Here is a 13,733-nt window from a genome sequence, read left to right as displayed (position 1 = left end):
ATTTTATAATAATTTCCAACAACCATGCGTCACAAGCGTCATAAATATTTTATTCTCGAATATACGAGAACATCCGCTCTTACGATATTAAACGCGATTAAACGCGTTTAACGTCGCGAAAAAGTTTCATACAAATATATTTGGAGAGATAACAGAATTATAGAATTATAGAAATATAAAAGTCCAATTATTAATCGGACGGATATGGGGAAACTTTAACGAACGCGCGAAATCAGAATTATTATGCCAATAGCCAAACTTTCAATGGCCAATTAACAATTAATAATATTTCAAAGCCTCGATAAACAAGCTTTTCGATACGATAATAAACCCGAAAATCTCGTTAAAGTCTCGATTAAAGCAATTCAATTCCCCCCCCCCCCCCCCACTCCACAATTTTCGATCGCCTACACATCCCTGAGCCGACAGAGTGCAACGAGAGAGCGTCTACGCTCCGTTCGAACGAACGAACGATCATTTCGATCGTTAACTCTGGTCAGGGTCAAACGTTTCCCCGTGACAATTCCACGGGGGAAAACAAACGACGACGTGGCGTTAAAAAGAAAAAAATAAGGGGAGGGGGGAGAGAGAGAGAGAGAGAGAGAGAGGGAGAGGGAGGAGAAAAATGGCACGGGAAAGCACACAGTCGGCCGTGAATTAATTATTCAAATGGCACCGCTCCAAGCGGTGTATCCTTTCGGTGATATCGAGCGTAACGACATTTTATAAGTGCATGTTTTATTCATCGTTCCGAACGCAGTTGCGCGTAACTCGGCCTAACACGTGCATTATGTCGGCGCAATTACAGCCACGATGCCGGAACGAGCGCTCCGTCGCACTCTTCTCCTCGTTTCCATCCAAATTTCCACCCGAAATTATTATTATTCGCGAGATCGAGAAGAGCCAGCCCGGAGAAAATGATTCTTGTTTGTAAAACGCGTTGCAAATCTGTCCCCCGGGTCCACATTTTCCGTCCCGGTGGCGATAGCTCTCTTCTTAAAACTCGAGGGAGGAATGGAGAGCGTTTGCTCGATCGTTGGAGGTGTGGCTTGCCAAACTGACGTAGAAATTTATCTCACAGTAGCGAGGAAAGTGAAACAAAGATCGATCGGAGTTAACCAGGATTCCGCATATCGAACACTCTGGCCCTCTCCTCTCTGGCTTCGCTACTCCCTCGCTGCCGATAATCCATAAATTTAACCGATCGAGCAAACATCGGCAAGATCTTGATTAACTAACATCGAGGCAAAGAACATCGGTGCATAAATCCCGGGCAAATGAAATTACCATTTAACAACACCGTGCGTGCGTTTCTTACTTCGGCGAGACGTCAAAGTTTTCGAAACGAACGAAACGCTCGAGTTGTTCCCGCCTAATGTTTTATTATATTGAGGAGAATTAACACCGATGTTTTCCAACAACCAATGAATAACCAGAACGAGAACAACGACACTTAATCATCGATTCATCGCAAGTTGGTAAACCGTTTTAACGTAGATTTATACCGATTTATGCGATGCAAAATAATAACAAACAACGAATTATCGAGCGAAAATGATGACGAGGCTAACTTTTTCATTACGTTATTGTTATTTTGCTTCCACTTTGAAAGTGATTAACGCGGGATAAACGGGGAGAAAAGTGAGCGAAGTGGATGATGAAGCCGTTATTCCGTTAAAGAAGATAAAAAGCGAGAAATCGCGTAGCTTTCGGATATAAAAGGGAAGAAAGCGCTAATGGCATTCGGCAGTTGGTTGAAAAAAACAGAAGGGGGAGGGGGTAAAAGTTTCTCGTCGTTTCAGTTATCGACTCGACAAAACGCGAGCTTACTTCTTCGTTCTTCGTATTCAACGCGAAGATTCATGATTCCTCGTGAAAAATGAGTTTTCCACAGCCGGGAATGTCGTACGAGGATCATTTATAAAATCCAGCTGTTGCTTATGCCCTCATTTATTTCTCCTTTTCGTTTTTTCTTTTTTCTCTTTTCTTTTTTACCATATATATTTTTTATAAACATAATGGGAAACGTGGAAAGATATACCATTATCGATTTTAATTAAAATCTTCCTCGCGCGAATTTGGCGAAACACGTTCATACGACGTAATGAAATGTTGTAACAGAAACAGATGCGCGTTTTCACTTGAGAAGGACGCGTTATGAATTAATTTTAACCTGCAATTTGTTTCCTTTTTTTTCTTTTTTTTTTTTCAACAACGACGATATTAAACGATTCGTATTTAATTAGAATTGTGAGGAGAGGTATAACGTTTAATTTATCAACTTTAATTTTCATTCTCTTATGTATCTGTTAAATATTAAATTAATTACTTTTTACTTCTTGAGATCGCGAAGAGAAAAACAAGGAATTTACTTTTTATGTTCTTTAACGAAATATAAGTTGGCGCAGATTGAATCGACTGGTTGCTCCAAGTAAACCTTCTGAAATACTTGTATGGGTTAATTAATAAGAATCTTTTCAAAAGAATCCTCTTCGAAAGAAAACTTGCATAAATTTATCCCTCCCTTCGAAATTTGTGCGTCGTGAGTTTCAATTATAACAAGGAACAAAGAAGTAAGACAACAATAAAGACATCGATGAGAAAAAAATATTTATCGATATGATTTCCTTCGTTATCTTTCTCCTTTTTTATCACACCTGTGATCGCAAGAAGAAAGAGTAATTACGAACAAAAAAAGTTTTTACAAACAAATATTCTTTCGCTTAAAAATGTAATACAAATTAACTAAATACTAAAGATAAATTACAAGAAACCCAATTCTTCGAGTGAAAAATAACTTTTTCCAACGAACGATTATTTCTCTGATAAAATTCTCTTTGTGTCTAGAAAAAAAAGAAAAAAAACCTTTTTTTTATAGACAGGGCAGGAGAGAATGAAAAAGAATAGAAAAGAAGAAAGAAAAAAATTTGTCGCCGAACTTGATTAAATTTTCTTGCTCGTGGTTCAAATTGAGAAAAAAAAAAAAAAAAAAGAAGAAGAAGAAGAATCGATAGGACACAACATCATACACCAGCTATCAAAGCTATCCATGATGATTCTGATTCAACGATCCTCCGCATTGATCCTCAGCGCCGATGAAAAGTGGCACTGGCGCCAACAGATTTCTTGTTGACGTTTTTCAGCCTCGGCCAAATATGAAATAGAATTTTGAAAACAAGCCCTTTGTAAAACGAGATCCCGTGGTAATTCGTTTCAACGGTTGAAACTCGAATAAAATTGGAAGGGAAAAAAGTGGATCAACCGGAGAGATGAAAGAATGGAAGCGGGAAAATATTTCAGGGATGTTTTATCTCAACTTTCACCCTCGTTCCATGCGTTAATTTTAAAAAATGCCACGGGAAATGTCGGTTTCTATTTTCTCCCCTCCCCAATCGTAAAAATTCTCCCCTTGTGGGGAATCGTTTCGGTTATTTGAACCGAATGGAAAAAAAAACTAGAAAGCATCCCTGAACGAACGAGAAAATCCTGAATTCGAGCGGCAGTGGATGGTGGAATACGGCTGGTGCTTCGATTCTTACGAGACACGTTATGCGCGTGGGGAACATTTTTCGAGAGAAAACGCGTGCATGCGCATTAGAAGAAGAAGGAAATCGTATCCAATCGATACCAATTTTTCTTACCGATTATCGTCGATTTCGTCGTAAAAAGCTCGTTTCTTTTTCTTCTTTTTTTACAAAAATTTAGATAAATAAAAAATAGCGGAGATCGGAGTTGCGAGGAGGAAAGCGACGAAAGGAATGAAAACGGGCAGCAGAGGAGAAGAAAAATTGCACGGTTCGTGTTGTTCCAATATTCATGAACTTCCTGTACACCCGTTGTGCACGAGAAGCAACGCGGACCAAGGAGTGCGACTCGCGTACCCACGCCCACGCGTGCATTTCAATGGAGGCCGCTAATTAAACCGAAACTGTTCATAGCGTGGCGCGAACGATATTTACAACCCTACTATCTTTCGAATTCCACTTAAAATCTAAAAACGGAAATGATACTACACCAGCCTGTTTTCATTAAACATTCGACTCTTTTCCACGTTTCGTCGAATTAATCAAATTAATTAACCAATTGGGAAAACTCGATTCCTTTCGCGGTATTTCGTTGTTGAAAATGTAACCATTGTTAAGATAGATATAAAAATTTTCGGAGAGCAAACTTTTTAAAATTCGAATTTTACTTCCACTTCTAAAAAAAAATATAACCAAAAAAAATGTACGACTTTTCGATAAAACTTGTAAAATCCGCGCGACTCTTCTTTTTTACGACGCTATAAATTTAAAAAATTTTTATCCCGACAAATCTTACGCGTCTTGTTTTTTCTTTCTCTCTTTTTTTTTTTTTTTTTCAAGATTTACGCGACAATATTCACGATCGAGAGGGAATCTTGAGCGCGAACATAAAACGAGCCGACCCAGAAAAAGGGGGCGAATGAACGATTCGCGGGCAACGATGGAAACAGTGGCCGGTTTATTGGTTGTTGGCCAACCTGCCGGCGATTCTGTTCAAATTTCCTGGACAAGCCAAATTCGTCAAAGGATACGCCGCCCCAGTTCGAATCGAGTTGATTAACTTTTTGCACAGTGTTTCTTTAACAGGTGGAAATTGGCGAAATCGATTGATCGGTGTTCGAAAGATCTTTTCTCTGGGAAAAGATTCGTTTTTTCGTTTTTCCTTCCCAAACGAATAAATATCGTTTGTCGTTCTTTGAAAATATCGGGGCGAATCGATAAATAATCATCTGAAATCATATCGAAACTCGCGAAGATGGAAGAAGGAAAGTAGTAAAAAAAAGAAACATAGACGCACCCTTATTTGACTTCGAACTATCGCACTCGCACTAATATTATTGCACGTGTGGGTGGATAAGTATTAAAGCAAACAGTAAAGAGGAAAGATAAAAAAATTTACGAAATAATAAAGTCATGGGAAGAACAACCCTTATAAAAATAAACTAAAACGCGATCCAGTTATTTCAGTTTATGAAATTTTAATGCAAAATCTATCTATGATTAAGACATTATTGTGTTAAATACGAACAATTTTAATTTCTACGTAAAATACGTGTTGATAAAAATAAAACGAAATCGTTGAATAAGATCGAGTTTAGATATTAATCGTTGTATAAAGGTATTTACGTTTCCACGATAAGATCGTGGAATTAAACGTTTAATTAAAATCAACCATACGTGTTCCAAAAATCTATTGGAATTCGATATTTCGTAAAAAAATTTTCCAAATAGCTGTCTACTATAATTGCTGGAAAATCCTGGAAAAAAGTCCATCGTTTGTATGAAAAAAAATTATATATAAAAAAAAAAAAAAAAAAAAAATTGTGATTTAAAACCCGTTTACGCGGAATAATAGAATGCATTTGTGACGTGAAATCTCTTCGAATAACCGAGATGCAAAGAAATAAAACATTTTGTATATACCATATTTACTATAAATGTTGTAATTATTTCATAAAGCATTTCATTATCCTTTCATCGAGACTCGTAAAAGTCAAAGATAAAATTTTAAATTCACGAAATAAAAGGACCAATTAATGGAAATTTTATAACGAAAATAAAAATCTCGATACATTTTTTTCTTTCTTGCATATGTTCATCGCGAACCAACGTTTAATACGTGGAAAATCAAGTTAAATTCGAAAACTAGCTTAAATTTGATATTTCAAAATTTCCAACCAGCGCATCTTGAGCGCAAAATCGGCTTACCGAATCCTCCATCTAAAATTAACTATCACTAATGCGCGGCCCTCGTCCAACATCGTTCCAAACTCGTGTCACGTCACAACTGGAATTAAATCGATGTTTAGGTCGCGAATAGGAATTTTCCAAACGAGAAAAAAAGCGACCCCACCGTCAATTACACTTGTCCAAATTACGAAATCAAATATTAGGCCGGCCACCGACGTGGAGGATAATAGAGTCTGAAATTAGAACGGGAGGAACGGTCGAAGATGGAATAGACGGCGTACCTTGGACAACCTATAAAAATCGAGGGCGCTATCGTTTGCCGAGTAAACTCTTTTAATTGAACACGGGGGTGGCTAAGAGTCTATGCTCTTTCCAGATACCACCGATCATTTCGATCAATGGATGGAATTAGAAAGAATTAGCTCGACGGAACGAAAGAATTCTCTCGTTCTGTTTGAAATTACGATTATCCTTTGCGTAACAGTTTTTTTTTTTTTTTTAGAAATCGAGGAGAATTTTTCCTCGAATGTAATTTTCGATGAATCACAGAATGCAGAGCGCGTGCGAACGATTGGATTGGACAAAAGTTTCGAAATCGTCGAAATGGATGAGTTATTTTTACAATATTTCGAAATTGACGATTTAGGTATGTGTTGTTAGAGTTTATAGAACTATGATGTTTCCAATACCTTTTTTGTAATTTTTTTTTTTTTTTTTTTTTTGATTGACAAATAACTATTGCTTTTTGTAGTTATGTACTGTTTCTTTTTTTTTTTTTTGTAATCTTTTGTAGAATTCATATTCGATTTATATCGATGGACATTTTAAAAGTATTTTATTAATAATCGTTTCGTTTGGAATATTCGTCTCATCCGATATTCATTTATCAATTGATATCCAATTTCGCGAATTCGTTAAGAGGGACGGATCAATTCGCAATTCTTCGATGCCTTCAATTTTCATCGAAAGAAATCGGTGGAACGTGGTTGGTTTTAACAAATCTTTCGTAAAATGGAATGGCCCAAGAGAACGTTGTTCTCTAGCAACGAATCTAAATCGTTAAAACTTATTTGAATCAGTAACGATTCGAATTCCATCGGTAGACTCACAGCCATTCTTAGAAAATCCCTCTTTCTCCGTGCAAAAGAGTAACGTTACTGATAAAGCGATCGTGAATCGCGATCTCTTCCGCAATAAAGAAAGTACGTCCCTCGAACGAGTACGTTCATCTCCTCTTTCTTCGTCGCACGTACGTTTACCAATCGTAATCACGTTTCTTATTCAAAGAACAAAAGGAGAGGAGAGAAAGGAAGAGGGATGGGCAGAAGGGATAGAAGCCATTTCGCGATGTACGCTTCGCGTTCGCCATCGTTTCGAAGGAGATTTATTTGACCAAATGTACGAAAGGGTATTTCCAGACGAATCGTCGACTCCATGAATTATATTCTCCGCCATCTCGATTCCTAATTCCTTTGAAACAGCGTAGAGTAAACTTCGAATTGCAGAGGGTAGGGTAAACGAGCAATCGACAATCGTGTTACGTGATGTTGCGTACAAACGATGCAAAGCACGCGAGTATTACCCGAAATGAGGTTAAATTACCCTGAAACGTCGGCTGTGACTTTGGCTGTTTCTCCAAAGTAGCCTCCCTCCCCAGCCTCACTTTCGATTCCAAGGAACATTTACGGTGGCCAACTTTCGGTGGTCGGTCGAATCGATCAAAGTCGTCGATCGTGTTCAAACTTCCTCGATTAAAAGATCCTGTTTATACCGGATCGATACTTTGATCGACGAACCAAACGTTGTTTCGCGAGTAAACACAGCTCTACGAGCTTGCAAAGATAGGAGAAGAGTTTAAAATATCCAAAAAGTATCGATCAATTATACGCAAAATCGCAACGAAATTCGATGCATATCGATGTTTCCGCAAGAGAGAGAGAGAGAAGAAAAACATAAAGGTATCGGTGAAACGAGTGGTAATAAACTAAACTTGGCTATCCAAGTAAAATCTGCCCAACCCGCATCCCCTCGATCTAAGTGGTTCGAAAGTTAAGTTACCGATGGAAATCAAATGGTTGGTCTTCCTACCTTCTCCTCGTTTCGCTCGTCCGCTTGCACGATTGTACGCGCGAGAGGTTTGCGCGAGCGACAGTTGTTGCGGCTGGTTTGTCCTGGCTCACACGACGCGGCTCCGTAACGAAACGAAACGAACGTGGTGGCACATATACAGAGCGAAAGAAGGGGGAGAGCTATCTTCCGACCCGTCCATTGGCTCTAATAGGATAATGAAACGTGAATCATGGATGTACGGCGGACGATTATATTTTTATTGTGACCCACGCTCAATTTATTCATTATTTTGTTGAGGCCAATATCATTGGTACGAGGTGTAGGAAGCCATTGCTGGTCGGAAAGCATCGCTCGAGAGTTCCTACGGGTCCCCGTGCTACTATTACTTTTTATTATACCACGACGAATTAGAAAATAAACGTATAAATGGATTGGCTACATCCTCCGCGTACTCGTAACGATCGTGTAATTAGCTAAGACCGATCTCACGGGAAATCGCCTCATCGCCAACCCTCTCCCCATTCTCATCCTTCTCTTCCACGATTCGCCAATTTATTAGATACCCAAGAATCGAGAGATCGTTTAAATTCGATTTAACAACGATTATCGATCGAAGATCAATCGCGATTGAGGGAGCCATCTTGTGGTTATATCGAAAGTTTTGCGATAGTATATGCGCTAATTGTCTTCCAAGTTACCGCCAACTTTGTGAGCGAAACGTGTTGCGCGTTACAGAGTAGCTCGTTTCGATAAAGGAGTTCGATCGATCGATCGATTTCGATACAACGATATAACAACATTCTAGATAGGAGGAAGGTTAATTAATAGAGCGGAAAACAAAATATACTGTACACGTTTCTAAAGCAATTTTACCGAGTTTTTAAATAATATTTATGACATTTTTTTTTTTTTTTTTTTTTTAGAAATCTTCTTCCCAAACCCATTAAATCTCGAACGAATGAACGAGGAGACCGGAAACCTGTGCTGACCGCAGAAAAAACCAGTTCATCCTAGCGCGGTGGTGTGCAATCATTGTCGATTTTCACTTGGTGCGCGAGCCAACTTTCCACGATTCCGACCGGAAATCGACTGCATCGAAATTGTCGACAGTCGACGGGGCTGGCTTCCGGAACTCTCCAGTAAATGAGACTGTCACGCTGTAAAATTGACTGACCGATTATTCCATTTTCAGAAGAATCGAACACGAATTCGCCCGAGTATTGGAAAAGTACGATATAATTTTACGTGATCAAATTTTAAGATTTATTTGTTCTTTTTTTTTTTTTTTTTTTTTTTTTTCTACAGATTTGCTGTGATCGAAGCAATGAACAAAGCTTCGAGATACGTGGAAAATTGGAGAAGAGAGTACGGGGAAAAGAGTCGAAAAGAAAATTTTACCGCCACAGATCTTAGGAAGTGTGCACAAACTTTAGTGCACAACAATCGTTACAACTTATTCTTTTGTATAAAAGTTACGACTCGTAGGGATATAAAATCATTACGATTGTATAGAAATTATTTTCAAGTCGGAATGAATCAAATTTTTGTTGAATTTGTTTAATTGATTTTTCATTTTTTTTTTTTCTTTCTTCGTTTTATTCTCGCGGGGATATAAATCTTTCCGTTACGATTAAACGATGCAATTATATTTACGACCCTCTGGACGAGTCTAAGTTTCACCAAGGAAGATTGAAATGAGAATTTTAAGCAGTCTAGAGTATACATTTCTTCGTGAAAAGAATCTTCTTCAATTCTTTTCGCAATGGTAACTCGAGAGAAACGCGAGGAAGATAAATGTTGTAGCGCAGAGCGCAAAAACGTTGGATTACGAGATTGACTACTGAGACGCAAAGCCGATTGGTGAACAGTGGTACGTGGTTTTTAAATGGAAATATGGCATTCGTCCACCAAGGCACCACGACCAACTAAATGTCGCGACGATATATTGCAAAAATGTCAACCAAATGTTACTTTCGTGGAGTGCAAAACACGGCCGCCCGTGTATTTTTTCACGTCGTGCAATCATTAAAAACTATACAGATTGAGTGAAAATAAAAATTCGTTTCAACCCCTTGAAATTGAAACTTTTCGAAACGATATATATTGCGTTACACGATAAAGGAATATACGTAATTTTTTTTCACGTTTAAACAATAATGAAAATCGAAAACGAAAGATTACGAGATATGTATATATATATATATCGTCCCTCGTTTCTCTCGAATGAAAAATTATCTGAAAAAGGTTAATATATCTTGAATAGGGAATATTAAGTTAATGTCGCACAAATGGACGATGAGAAAACATAGAAAAAACTTTTAATCTTGTCAATGCAATTTTGTCGAGTAATCCACTTATTTCTACTCAATCTACTTCTTTTCATCATCGATAACATTCGTAACTCGTCTCATCTTTCTAAATCGGTGTATGTTCGTGATATTTAGACTATCATCCATTCGCGTCATTGTTGCATCAAAAACTGGGAAAACTTTCTGTGAACGTATAAAATATCGCAAACTCGATTGTAATACTTTTAGCCGAACGTGATGCATAAAAAACCTTTTGAAATCGATGATATGAAATAATGTTACGTGGTTCAAAAAATATTACAATTAATTAACCGTATAAAAAGAATGCGATAAAAATAGAAGGCAAGAACGTGGAAAATTCTTATCTTTTTTTTTCAAGCGAGCATCGAGTGTATCTTGATTGGCAAGAAATCTTCAGGTTAAAGTTCATTCTTATGTTCACGAAAAACCATCTTCTCGATACACTTGGAACAAACGTGCTCGAGGTCGAGATAAAGGATGCTTGTAACTACGGCTTGATTGATTTCGAGGCGGAGTTACACGGGGCCACCTTCATCTCTCTAATCGATACATTTGCGCGGTTATATACACGGTTTATTGTACCAACTAACCGCATAAATACACCGTGCACGCTTCGTTATACAGTTGTGTGTAAAAGTCTTGCAAGCCTTACAATGAAAATTGAAAGCGTAACGTTGGAAAATGCTTCCACGACGCATATTCGCGGTATTGTGCGGGATTTACGGTTCACCGATTTTTCGAAAATAATTATCGCGATATATAAAGCTATTACCTGAATTTCGTCGTGTACAGAAAGTTTAAATATTTGGAATCAAAATTTTCAACTTATCACGATCCTCGAAGTAACAGCGATTATCGAAAATTTCAGCTGAAATTTGTTTTCGTAGAAAATAATTTTTCGTTTTAAACTTTTCCACGTTAGATACTGCATTCAACTATTTCCATTGTTTAGACAGAGGCGCGTATGCAAATTCATAAAACTATCCCCAATCTTGTAACTGTAAACGACTTTCGTGTGCATCGTGTGTTACGATATAAAATTCTGGCTATGTCGTTAATTTAACGGATAAAACGAAGAGAGATATGGAAAATTGAAAGGCACAAAATATAATTCGCTAGATTGCAAATCAATTTTCGAATAAAATTGATTTCGAACGTTTATTAGAATAGAAATTTTAAACGAAATTATTGTTGCCTTCTTGCGCTATGATAATAAAATCAATATAACGATGTGATATTAACTCAAATTAAATAGGACAACATAATTCATACAACAACATGCAATATTTAGAATATACGTTCAATGCAATAATTGTAACATTTATTAAAGCTGAAATAAAAATAGCAATTATTTGTCCATAATTATTTCTGTAAAAACGTTAAATCAATTATCAAAACTAGCCATTTTCTTTCTTCTTTTTTATAATAAAAGACACGAAATTAGAATAGAAATAACAGAATCAAAACGAGAAAATATTCTCGATTCCATAACCGCGAGGTGAAAAAATTCGATTCGAACTTTTTATCCAATTTCAACAATTTTAATTCGCCTCGATCAAACGTCACAAATTCCATTCACCCAAATCGACACGAAATTACCTATCCGTCGAACGCGCGTTACATTTAATGACGTAAGGCAAATAGTTGCGTTTTGATTTAATGCAGGCAGAGATTGTACGAACGCGAACGTATCGAATCCATCGTGAGCGGAAACTAAGGAAAGAAGAATCGGTATTCTCGTTTCTGTACGCGTTCAGGGATCGATCGGTCGATTATATCGTATTATACGCAAGCGTACACTCCACGAGTTCGTCGTTTCGTGTCCAGGTCGGTGTAAATAGTCGAGATCGTAATCGTTTGAATTCCCGGAAAGAAAACCGCTCGAAACGTTTTTCTCGAACGAGCCTACCATTCGAACCGATAAATTTACGCCGTGGATCGTGTCTTAAAATGGATGTAACGAATTTATCGTTCAAAATTACGAAGGGAAATAAACGCGTGCGTAAATTTCGGTTCTTCGTTTAAGCCGTCAATTGCTGTCGTTCGAGAAAATCCTCTGCCTCGTGATTTTAACGTATGACACGAGTCCTCCTATAATTTAGAATTTTCGTTAACGAGCGGAACAACGAATCGTGGAAATATATTTCCCGAGGCTGATGCAAAGGTAATTCAACATGACCATGAGAATCCAGCTGTTTGTTGGACTCATTAAAGCAGTAGAGACAAGTTTCTCCATTATAATTGTCGAGTGGAGGTATGATATAGCCGTGATATCGCGGTGCGTTAATTATCGCGAGGAATAATTTTTTTCCCTTTTTTTTTTTTTTTTTTTACTTCATTGAACTCCACGTTTCATTAAAATATAAATACTTGTTAATTCGGAATACGTATATTTTTTCTTTTTTTTTTGGAAAGATTACAAGCGAAAGTGTAAATAATTCGAAAGCTACGCTTAATGCGAACTGATCTCGCGAACGGATTGTTGTATCGGTGAAACAATGATTTTACCAAGCTTGCAATTAATTAACACGAAGACAATCAATTTATTCCATCCGGTATACAACAAACCAATTAACCGTGTCATTAACCGAATTACCGAATTCTATACGAGTGTAATTCGTAAATGTTCTTTTCAAAAAATAGAAGCAAAAAAAAAAAAAAAAAAAAAAAAAGAACGATTCAAATTTAAAATAAAATTCAATGTTCCGATCGAAGCAACGAGGGAGCCTTTACTTTCAATGGTTCGTTTCGAGAGAACGATTTCGAATTTCGTGACGGTGACCAGACAATAAGGGTCAATTTACCCTTACGAACGATATCGATTCTCGTCAAAGCGTCTCGTTGGCATATTTTTTTCGCCGTACGACCAGCGACCTCGTTGAAAAGCTTTCTAATTAACTACAAGGAAGAATACATATATATATATATATATATATATAAAACGGAGCTCGCCTCGGAAATTTCGCGTGGACGAGAGAGAGGATGGCGCGGCGCGACACAGGGGCGAGATCTAAATGATCAGTCTATTACAGGGTTATCGCGAGAGTCGTAACGAGGCTTGATCATGAATCGTCGCCGTGGACACAGCGAACCACGGGGAATGAAATGCGAAAGAATAATCGGCCGAAGGTGAAATCGGGGAAATTTCACGGGGGATAAAAACGAGGGTTGTAATCATATCGTTTCGACTTTGGTTGAAATGTGACGGAAAGAGAAAAATCGGCGGACAGATTTCGATCGAGATCGATTTCAAGAACCGATTTGCATAAGGATTGCCTTCGTTAGAGGGATAGAATTCGAAATTTTCCAATCTGGATGTGGAACGAACGTTGTTTCGAGATTGCACACCTTTTTCTTCACGTCTTCGTGTTCCTGTTCCATCAAATTTTGTTTGCGAATAAGCGAATTCTAACGATAATATTCGGCAAAGAAATTTAAATTACTATCGTAACGTGCGTGGCGTGAACAATGAAAATCAGTCCCGCCGGTTGAAAAATATTCCATGACGTTTCTGACTTACGAATTATTCACAGATGAACGATAATATTTGTGAAAGATACGCATAAAAGTTTTAAAATATAACATGAATGAACGTCAGAGAGCCTCCTATCTAGGCTTC

General features: G+C 37.6%; 1 protein-coding gene across 4 annotated transcripts in view; it reads right to left on the bottom strand.

Annotated features, from left to right (window-relative positions):
- The window catches only part of Pde9 (phosphodiesterase 9), a 101,155-nt gene that overhangs the window by 21,624 nt on the left and 65,798 nt on the right, over positions 1-13,733 (bottom strand). The gene's annotated exons all lie outside the window — the stretch shown is intronic.

The sequence above is a fragment of the Apis florea genome, unplaced genomic scaffold (genome assembly GCF_048593485.1).
Source record: "Apis florea isolate Af1SG1 unplaced genomic scaffold, ASM4859348v1 contig_2897_pilon, whole genome shotgun sequence".
In the NCBI taxonomy this organism is placed as follows: domain Eukaryota; kingdom Metazoa; phylum Arthropoda; class Insecta; order Hymenoptera; family Apidae; genus Apis; species Apis florea.
This window is presented reverse-complemented; position numbering and strand designations above follow the sequence as displayed.